Source organism: Halyomorpha halys, unplaced genomic scaffold (genome assembly GCF_000696795.3).
Source record: "Halyomorpha halys isolate HHAL.00 unplaced genomic scaffold, Hhal_1.1 Scaffold239.1, whole genome shotgun sequence".
NCBI classification, from domain to species: Eukaryota; Metazoa; Arthropoda; class Insecta; order Hemiptera; family Pentatomidae; genus Halyomorpha; species Halyomorpha halys.
In genome coordinates this window covers 1,741,190-1,752,514 of record NW_027114928.1, presented here as the reverse complement: position 1 = coordinate 1,752,514, position 11,325 = coordinate 1,741,190, and the positions used below count along the sequence as shown (strand labels likewise).

General features: G+C 30.0%; 1 long non-coding RNA gene across 2 annotated transcripts; it reads left to right on the top strand.

Moving 5' to 3' along the window:
* The first annotated feature begins 7,062 nt into the window (after positions 1 to 7,062).
* Positions 7,063 to 10,687, top strand: LOC106680024 (uncharacterized). 2 transcript variants are annotated; one of them, XR_001343058.2, is made up of 3 exons: positions 7,063 to 7,328; positions 10,023 to 10,150; positions 10,286 to 10,687. It is a non-coding gene; the product is annotated as an uncharacterized lncRNA (long non-coding RNA). The 2 variants fall into 2 exon arrangements; XR_001343059.2 differs by lacking the exon at positions 7,063 to 7,328 and adding an exon at positions 8,807 to 9,935.
* Positions 10,688 to 11,325: the final 638 nt, after the last annotated feature.

Below are 11,325 nucleotides of genomic sequence, written 5' to 3'. Positions count from 1 at the left end.
TATATGATAAGTGTATAAGATAAGTACTTTTATCAAACAACCATTGTAATAACAGGTGATAACCTATGTGGAAGGTAAAAATAAATCAGAGTATTATTCAAGCATTCACAGTATTTATCTCTTGTCTATTTCTTCGTATTTTTACTTTCCTAAGTAACTTATAAATACATACAGGACTATAATTTGTAGAAAAATGTATTTTTGGTTTTTCTTTTTTATTCTATACAAAAAAAAATATTACCACCATTTTGTTTAAATCACCGATTCTAGCTGCACCATTTTCGTTATAGATTTACGATATGCCTAACATCGAGCAAATTTCATGAGATTAATATTTGTAACGTTTTGTATCAGAGATGAAAATGAAAAGCAAACCTTTTAGTCAATCAGTAGAACCCTGGAGGGCATCTGAAGGCAGGGCGATTTAAGCCATGGGAAGCTTATGCAACGCGGAGAAGCAAAAACAGAAACCCCCGGAACCTGAAGGGCGAGTATACGAGTTTGGCGAAGGGTGGAAGGTTGGAGCTTGAACCAGCTCTGTGGTCAAGCCGTGAGGTGGGGACCAACACTCTTGTGAAATCGGGACCGGACAAAAACATTACGTGGTGCAATAAAGCATCGATTTAAACTTATGATGTAGTCAACACCCATGTCAAAGGTAAACATGAGTTCTCCTCTATCAGCATCTAGTGGAACATTGGTCAATATATCTATAGAAAGCAGTATCTATAAATATGCGGATAGATAAGGCGAAGGCAACATTTTATGTATTACTGCACTTCATAATAAAATGAATGGATGTGAAAATTATATCCGGAGCTGAATGATGTATACATGGCGCCATTAATAAAAAGTATAACACTTAGTTTTCTTTCTCTAAATTTGCCGGTTTCTGTTATAACTGGTTTAGACTTTTATTTCAATTAAAAAGAGTAAAGTTTTAAAATTCACATCTTATTTAAAACATTATAATAATCGAGACATACTATCAGTAAAAGTCAAAGTTCAACATTTTATTAAGTAACCAGCTGAGCTGGCAAAGCTTCCCTTTTGTTTGATTTGAGTGCATATTATTACTTTGCTTCAATAGTGCCACATCTGATAAAAAGAAAAAAATAGTATTAGACGTATTCCACGATTATACCGAGGGTCGTGATTACTTTGAAACAACTCTTCTAGCTTTGAAGCAGACAGCATTAGTAAGACGAACTCATAGTACAAGAGCCCAAGAGGAGAATAAAGGCAATTATTTCATCCCACCTTTGTATTACTTTAATATAAACTATGTATAATTAATGTATTATTTTGTCGAAATTGATGACTCTGCAAAGTATAGATAGGGGGAATAAAAAATGGCGGCGGTTTCAAAGCGTTAACAAAAATATTTTTTCATTCAGATCTTTATATCTTTAAAACTACAAACAATATTTGAAAACATCATTTAAAGTAAAGTAAATTGTTTACCCCTAATAGAACTATTTACGTTCAATAGTTCCAGAGGTACAGATATTAAACAGCAACAATTCATAAAAAATGCACTGAAAAATCAGAAGTTTGTGAATTTATTTTATTATTAAAAGATAAATTTATATCTCCAAAAACATGAGGCGTACAGATGTCTGCCAGCACTCAAATTCAAAACAAGTAAACGTACTATAAAGTAGCTTATTACACTTATATTTGTAGGAGTAGTAGTTTTCATGATGTTTGCTGAAATTAATTGATTTATAGTTGTTCGGACAAAATTTCATGTGCAAAACATATATTCTTATGCGAATATAATAAAACTATACTACAGCCACAAAGATACGAGACATATACTACTTTATAGAAAGTTAAATTACTTTTATTTTGAGTGCTGGCACACATCTCTGCGTCTTATGGTGCCTGAGACATATTTTATCAAAAATCAAAAATTTTATCCGAACAACTAAAATTAACATTTTATGAATTTAATTTGTCGAATGTCATGAAAACATCTACTCTTACGAAGATAAAAGTTATAAACTATTTTATAGTAAATTTAACTAGCTTTAATTTGAGACCAGGTAGACATCTGTATGTCTTACGGTTTCTGAAATAAAGTTTTTCATAAATCAAACTTATTGCCTGAACAACTATAAATCAATTTATTTCAGTAAATATAATAACAACTACTATTACTAGAAAGATAAAGATCATAAACTACTATATAGCACATTAAACTGGCTTTAATTTTAGTTCTAATCCACATGTTCTGATTTTTCAGTACACTTTTTATAAAATGTTGCTTTTTAAAAATCTATATCTCGGGAACTATTGAACGTAAATAGCTCTATTAGATCTCATATTTTAGCAAGTTTACCCTACTTTAAATGATGTTTTGTTAGGTTTTCTAGTGTTGCTGGTAATTTTAAAGATTTAGAGATCCAAATGAAAAATTATGAAAAACGTTTTTTAAGTTTTTATTAAAGTAATCAAAAATCGGGGGGGGAAATAACTACATTTGTTTCTCCACGGCTCTTGTACTATCAGAAGAGATAGAAACCTCCATCTATGGTTTATTATCTTTGGAATAATTCTAATTCAAAAGGAAATAAATTTTTTTGGATTGGCCACTATTTAAAACAGCGATATATAGATTAAAAAAAGTAAATGTTTTATATCAATTGTTATAATTAAATGAAATTAAATATTGATAATGTAATTAAATCTTTGTTACATAAATTTTAATTACTCTTTTATTAAATAGTACATTCATTGCACTGTTCATCGATGTACTTTTTTTGGTAACTTTACTAGGAATAAACGAAGTGAGAGAGGCAAAACACAAAATTTCTATTCTTGGAAATTTAAATGTTGAACTCGCAACATTTAGCGCAAAGCACATTCCTCCTTCAACTGAAGGTTTGTATGTAAAACACAGACTGTATCCAGAGTTCGTTCTTAAAAAAGTGAACAGAATTTGAAATACTTTTAAAAGCCGGGATAAAAATTTAAATAGTCCAATTTCAGGAATTATATTTTTGTTCAGTAAGAAACTTAAAGACTATTAAAAACACAGTAACAAAGGATTGAAAAACCTGAATCATGCACAAATCATATCACAAAATCTCCCCAAATTGATAATTACGAAATACATATCTAAAATATTTATGTTTAATCACAAGATCTCCATAAAGATATTTTTAGTGTTATATTGTAGAGAACTTCAATCCCTTTCAAATGTGTGGCTATGTATTGTTTCCAAGTATAATGTATCATAAATTATAATACAAAAGGTTATCTGTGATAAATAGTTTAAATTTTTATTTAATGTAGAATTGAGAAAATAGGATGAACTGAAATTAATGACCTGGGCAGAATATCCTGCATAAATTTGTTTGTTTATAAATGATGTTCTAAAATTGTTATGAGACTAAAATTGGATAAAATTTATTTATTTTAACAATATTTATTTTAGTAGGCATTAGAAATAAATATTTTTAAAACATTCCGTGTCCAATGTTTTTTTAATCAAGGCTTTCTAGATATATATGGAAAAGGGGGATTAATTAACTCATAATTTCAACTTTATAGACATTGTCATTTTTAGATACAGTGATCCATAAATCAGTAACTAAATGTTAAAGACCACTCTTGTTGTAGTGTCAGTGCTTTGATATTTCCTATTTGGCGATTTTAGAAAGAATTCATTGGTATTTTTAAAAAATCGATAACGTTATTGGAAAGAGATAGTCATTGAATAATTTAATGAAATACTTCCCATCGATTTAGTAGAAATATAGCATTTTTTATAAATCTGTTATTCACTGTGGTTTTCTTCTTTTTTTATATATTTTAAAATTTTTAGAGAAGATGTTTGAATTTCAACACTTATAATTAAGACTAGAATTTTTTATTTAAATACATATTTTTTGCTATAATCATATCCCTCACTGTTTATGTTCTGACACATTTGGGGTCAATTTACATACATTAACATATTTCTGTTAATTTACCTATTTCACTCTATATAGGGATGCGTTCGATAAAAAAAATATTTTCAAAATATCAGTCACCGCTCTAGAATCTTGTCGCCCAAAAGCAAATTGTTAGGCGATTCCTAAAATTCACTAGAATCCGTTGTGCTTTCCATCCTGCTTAATTGGTTCCAATAAACAATTTTAATTAAATATTTTTCTTAATTAGATTATGATAACTGCCATACGGCAAACAAAGTCAGTATGTAATCTGTATATATACTATGTATTATCATATATTTGTAATTGTAATTATATATAAATAAAGAGGACTTGAAAAAAAAAATTAGATTATGATTTGAATGCTTTTTATTCAAATCATAATCTAATTTTTTTTTTGTTTGTCGGAATTCCGAACACGATAATCAAACAAATACAGCGAAAATTATAAAATATATTATACTTTACTAAACTACCCATACATACGCTTATAAAGCTTTTACTTCCGGAAATCGTTGGTTGGAAATCACCATTATATTCCGATACGTTTTATAGTGTTTAGGAGTTCGGGATCCTTATTAGTAAACGCAATAGCGACAACGAAAAAAAGTATTAATAGATAGTATGTTTTTACTAAATCGAAAGGAATGAAGGAAGAGAATTAAAATTTATGAAAATGCCAAAATTATGACTCATCAAATGAGTAATTAAATAATAATGAAGGTCTAAAGAACCTGAAGGTTCGATGCCGATACCACCAATCGCTCTCTATATACATCCTTCTAGTGATGCCACTCCAAACCCAATTCAACTAAAGTTTTAACGCAATCCTCCCATCTTCGTTTCGGTCTAGCCCTCTGACGTTTGCACATCGGTGTTTAGTTCACACAATACCATAAAACAGTCATACAGTAATTAAATACATTACTCTATTTTAAAAAAAGTTTACAAATAAGTAGAATATTTAAAAAAAACAACAACACCTAAGTCGAGTTTTATTAATACTGAGTATCACCATTTTCCAAAGTAAGAATCCAAATCCAATGGCAGTGATAACTTTTTTTTTTAAATTTCCAAATTCAAGTTTTGACTTAATAGTCGCCTAGTGTCTAATCATTACGTGTGATGATACCATGTTCTTGTTCGAAAAATCAAATTTAACTTTTATTTCATTTTTGAACTTATTCTCTGTTTCTATTAAACCTTAGAACTTGCTTATAATGGACGTGTTAAAGTTCAGTTCTGAATGTTTGGGACTGGATAGTGATATAACTAAAGCTTTAAAACTACTACATTTCATCAATCTTTAACTTCAGTGTTGCAAGCCGTATCTCCAGTGTTGTCATCAAGAGCCACCATATTACATTTTGATTTTGTAGTATTTTGCATATTACACAGGCAGTTTAAAGGCATATTATATCGCCTAATTTTTTTTTTAAATTAAACTTTATTACAAAATTTATTTTAAACAATAATTATGAAAAAAAAAAGATATTTGTGATAAAACTCCTCAATTATATAGAGATATATTTTTTAATTTTATGTACCAATATTAGTTTAATATTCTGAGAATAAAATTGTAATCTCTAAAAGCATTAGCTTTTTTTGTCCACAAACCTAAACCTAATTATAAAATAATTTCCAATGACCACCACAATGTGATGTTCATTCCAAAATCACCAAGAAAAATCGGTGCGATTAAATTAGTTCCCTTTTGGCGAAAAACTAAATTTTTATTCTGTTAACAATAACATTACATACATACAATACATTCCTATTGATAAATTTAAACTAAAAAATAATGTTTTTTCTTTTAATCACTACCATGTTTCTTGTTTTTTAAAATAAACGAATCCAATCAAGGGTTTCATTTATATCGGGTATGACTTTTTTTCCTGTATAAATATTTTTAATTTGCCTGGATATAATGAAAATTTATATATTTTGATCATTAAGTTAAATAATTTATATTACATAATTTATAACCTAAAATTAACTGAAATCAGTAGCAGTTGCCTTATAAAGAAAAAATACTGCAGAACAGTAGGCGAATATGCGTGCTTAAACATATATCATTAAGATACATGATATCGTCGATTATCGATATACTATTTCAGTACAAAGCAATACTTAACTACCATTATTAGCAAAGAAAGTTTCATAATAACGATTTCACGGAACAAGCGAAAACCAATTACACATTTACACAGAGATTTCTAAACCTTCGATCATAATCACAGCTTATGCTAATTGACCACATCTACGACTCAAAATGGTGAACCTAATGACTATCATAGGAGGAACTATACGGAGCAGCAATGAAATCGGGTGGGAGCCGAATTATCGAACTCTTGAGGACAGCGGCCAATCTCAGACGACCAATTAGGAAAGAGTGCGAAAAAAATAGACGAATCGCCATTAACCTTTATTGGGCTATAATCACTGCCTGCTCCTAATGAATCCGACCAGAGCTAACTGGTAACGTGTAATCGAGTTGAAAGGTAGAAAGGAACCATGAGCTGCCTTGGAGATTATTAATGACCTCCCATAAAACATTAATTACCATCATTATCAAAAGGACCAATTGAGTGGACAATTAATCAATAATCCTTCAAATTTCAAATGACCCGTCTATGAATATTTACTAGAGTATGTCTTGGTGAAGAAGTTTTTAGAAGATTTCGACCTTTATGCTAAATTTTTAAAACAGCTCTTTAATTTTTCGGAAATTTGTATTTTTAAAGAAATTTTGACAATAATAAATTAAGGAAAGAAACATCGTAAGTAAGAAATATTTAAAATTGTGAAAATGTTAAATAAAGCAATAATGTTGCGAAGGAAGGTTTAATTTTTTTGATAAATTCAACTGTTAATGAATTTGATAACGGAAAAAGTTTTTATCTTTTATAATTAGTACAATTTCAAAGTGCTTTTCTTTGAAATGGAGTTTAACAAAACAGCTCGAAGCCACTCTGGAAAGTGATAAAAGATAAAAGACGAAAGAAATAAAAATTTCCTACTACACATTCATTGTAGAAAATCTAATAAAGTTTGAGGAGAGTTTTTTAAAAAAAACATATGTATAAATTTGGGGTTATCACATTTCGGGTAATAACTTGTGTGCAAAGACAAGAAAGGTAAACAATTAAATGTTAAAATATTTAAACACTGAATTTTCGTTATAACGCGGATCGTTATACTGCTGTATTCGCAATAAGTAAATGTTTTCAAATGACCATAAGAAAGATCCACCTTGAGCAGAAAACAGGTGACAGTGAGGAGGAATGAAATGAGATATATATACCGCACCCACGTTTATCTGCCCTTCGGCATTAGTTAATATTTTAACCTAAGATGAGGAAGTGCACATTAATCAAGAAACATTATGTAAGTACCGTTTATTTTAAATACCCCGTGTTAAATAGGTGCAACATCACAATCAATTTTATCACGGTATGGAGTCTGCTACATTTACTGCTAATTTCGAATAAAAAAAAAAAAAAAGAGTTCATCTTTTTCTTAATTAATTTCAAGCGCTAAGTGCAAGGAAAGGATTCAGAAATAATCTCGAATTGAGGACAGATATCTCTGCTTGTCCATCATTCAGAATACCATAAAACCACTTTTTATACGATAACCTCCCTCCACCATTTTGGTTTTTCTTGCAATTGAGAGACTTGAAGTTTAAAATGGGAGAGTCTTTTAAGAAAGACCTGTTAATCTCTTTATCTTTCATTCTTTTCGACTTTGAACTTTGTCATATTATCGTTGTTGTGAATTGACGGAAGTAAACATATCCATAATCCCCTTTATGTTGTTAATTTTTAAGTGTTAACAATGTTAGTACTTTTAATTGGTTAATTCGAAAACACAAACACTGATAAGTAGAGCTTTATCTTCTAGTCACTTTGATGGATATAAACAAGGGACTTTGGACTCGTATAATCCAGTAGGACTCATTAATCTCATTTATCGTTTAACATTTCATAAATTACCACATATTGTCTGTATAAACAGTTTTTTTAAAATACTAAAAAATGTTTAGTATAAATTTATAACTCATCCTGATTTTATTTATGTATTATATTGAAGAATTGATTCAGAAAGTGAATAGATTTATTACAGAAGAATATATGCCAAGTATGTGAAATGTTCTTCACGAGTGCCATGGATCTATCGAAACACATAAATATCTATTGAATACCATATATTCGTTTATAAACATTTTTTTTTCAAATACTAAAAAATTATTTTGTATAAATTTAAAACTGGGCCTGATTTTATTTATGTATTGTATATACTCTCTGATAATAGGCAATATAGAAAGACCATCTTGGAAGTTTGATTTTGAGGACATAACTATAATAATATAACCTCTAATTATATAAAAATTAACTTCACGGCCAAAAAGTTCACTGAAGATATTTTGAAAGCAGCAAAGAAAGCATCCCCAGAAGGAGGAGGAAAAATTATAAACCTTACTGGACTCCTGAACTAGACATACTAAAAAGGAAATTATCACAAGCTAGGGAAGTTGCTGAAAAGATCCAACCATAAAGAGAGGGGATTCGTTAATGGAAGAATTGATCCAGAAAGTGAATAGAGAAGTATTACAGAGGAATACACATTCCAAGTATGTGATAGAATCTTCGCGAGAGTCATGGGTCTATCGAAACACATAGATATCAATCGAATGGCGAAGTTGCTAAATAAAGAGCCCAGCCATTTTAAACAATACGAAACTAAAGGAAGCAACCAAAAAAAACTTCAACAAGTTCAGCAAACTTATAAGAAAAAGGATTGGTGAGAAAATACAGAAGAGTTAAATCCCGATAAGGAAGGTATCAAAATTCAAAAAGCAAGCTTAAAATTGAAGAAGCCGAAATAGACTTCTAAATCAAAAAGAAGAAGCAGACCTACGTGTAAAACACTTAAGTGGCATAGAAGATCTAGACATATGCCGGAAAAAGGCAAAAAATCTTAAGAACGCATCTTAGAAGAGCCTAACTATTCCCGGGAGATAAGGATGCCAGACACACTATGGTGGAATTAAACAATGCACTAAGTTCCAGGTGAAGAAGCAATATAGAATAAATTTCCGATCAATGTGGGGAGGGTAGCTAAGACTAAGCTTCCCCAATTATCTAAAACAAGCTGGAAAATAGGTATATTCCCAATAATAATTATTAGCTAATATTATTATTGATTAGAGACTCATAAAAACTTTATTTCTGTTTAGACTGCAAAAGAGCTATGAGAAATAGTTCTTTAGAAACGTCGAGGAATTCATTCTGTCCAGGGCTTTCCAGATATTCAGTGAGACCGAAAAGATTATAAGTATTATCTCCTTCAGCTAGTTCCATAATTGACTTCCTATTTCTATGACTCTATCAAAACACTTGGCTATTCATAGAATACCATATAAAAAGATAATGCTTGTCATCGTTTCTAAACAGTTTTTTAAAAAATCCTAAACAGTCTAAACAGTTTTTTAAAAAATCCTAAAAAAAAGATTTTGCTTAAATTTGAAACTGGTTCTCACTGTATGCTTACCTGTTATGTATTGTACATGTGTGTTAATAATAACAAACATAAAGAGACCATCTTTGATGTTTCAGTTTGAAAACATCAGTAATAACCTAACCTCTAATGCAAAATCTAACTCCAGAAAAATTAACTTCACGGCCAAACAGTTCACTGTAACTATCTTGAAAGCAGCTCAAGAAAGCTTCCTCGGAGAGAACAGCAACCATTATAAGCCTTACTGGACACCTGAACTAGAGATCCAAGAAAGTGATTTATTACAAGCTAGGGAACTTGCTGAAAAATAGCCAACCATTTTAAACAATACGAATTTATAGGAAGCTATCAAAAAAATTCAACAAGTTTCTTCTATTTAGAATAGAAAAGAGCTATGAGAGATAGTTCCTTAGAAGCGTCGAGGACTTCATTCAGTCCAGGGCTTTCCAAATGGTCAATGAGACCGAAACGATTGTAACTGACTTTTAATATCTCCTTCAGCTAGTTCCATAAATGACATAATCATTTTCTAATTTGAACTTGTATTTCTACCATTTTCAGATTCTTCCAGCCCAAGAATCCGAGCATTGTCTGTGACCTGTGTGACAAGAAATTCAGAAATCTGGAATCAGTTAAGGAGCACTAAGATGTGCGTCGTCCCATGATTTGAAATTTGTCTATTTCCGCGGGTAAGATAATCTTATTATACTGATCATCAAGAAATACGGAAATTTTTTACCCATTAAAATTACAATAGCTTCCTATCATATTGGATACATTTTTTGAATTTAAAATTAATGATTATATGTTTATTTTATTTAAAGATAAGAAGAGGCGCCATCAGTGGAGGAATTGATCCAGGAAGTAGATTGATGAAGTATTACAGAGGAGTACACATGCCAATTATGTGATATGGTTTTTGCGATTGTCATGGGTCTATCGAAAAACATGGATATCCTTTGAATGTCGAAGTTGCTGAAAAAGAGCCAGCCATTTTAAACAATACGAAACTAAAAGCAGCTACCAAAATAAATTTGACAAGCTCTGCAAACCTCTGAGAAGAAGGATTGGAGAGAAAAGACAGAAGAGTTAAATCTCAATCACGAAGGATTAGTTAGGAAAAAATCTCATATAAATTTGTTTTGTAGTAACATTTAATCAAGGATATGATATTTATATGTGCGTATACGTATCTAGATTTAATGCAATTCGAACATTCACTTCCAATTGACGTTCTTACAATCAAAATAACCCGTTAATGATTTCTCCGTATATATGATTTTGTTTCTTAGGAACATTTTGGGATATTTTAAACCAATTATAATTCACATATTTTTAGATATTTAATATTTTCAAATTTTCTTATAGTTTTTCCTACAAGTATATATTTTGTTCAGTATTTCTGTTTCACTTGTTTTTTTTTTGGCCCAACGAAATATTCGTACATTAAAAAATATATACATGAATTATTAAAAATTACAACACAAAGATGATTCTCAGTAATTTTCCAAGAAGCCTGGAACCTGAAATAAATATGCAATGTTCTAGAGATTTTATTGCTCTCAAGTATCGCTAGCCCACATCAACAGTGTAACATCTAAAAAAAATGTTATTTTGAGATATACACATACGAGTAATATTAGAAATAATGGTATGATATATAAGTAAAACACAGAATCATAGTAATTCATACTCCATAAAATTTAAGTAAAAAAATATTTCTTGAAGAAGTTTGTCGGGGGGTGCGGTCAGCAAAGAACAACATAAATAAACAAAACAATATTTATTTATTTTATGCCGACGTTTCGACCTGAGTTTCAGGTCTTCATCAGGGCTATAGAACAGAAGAGATAACAACAACATA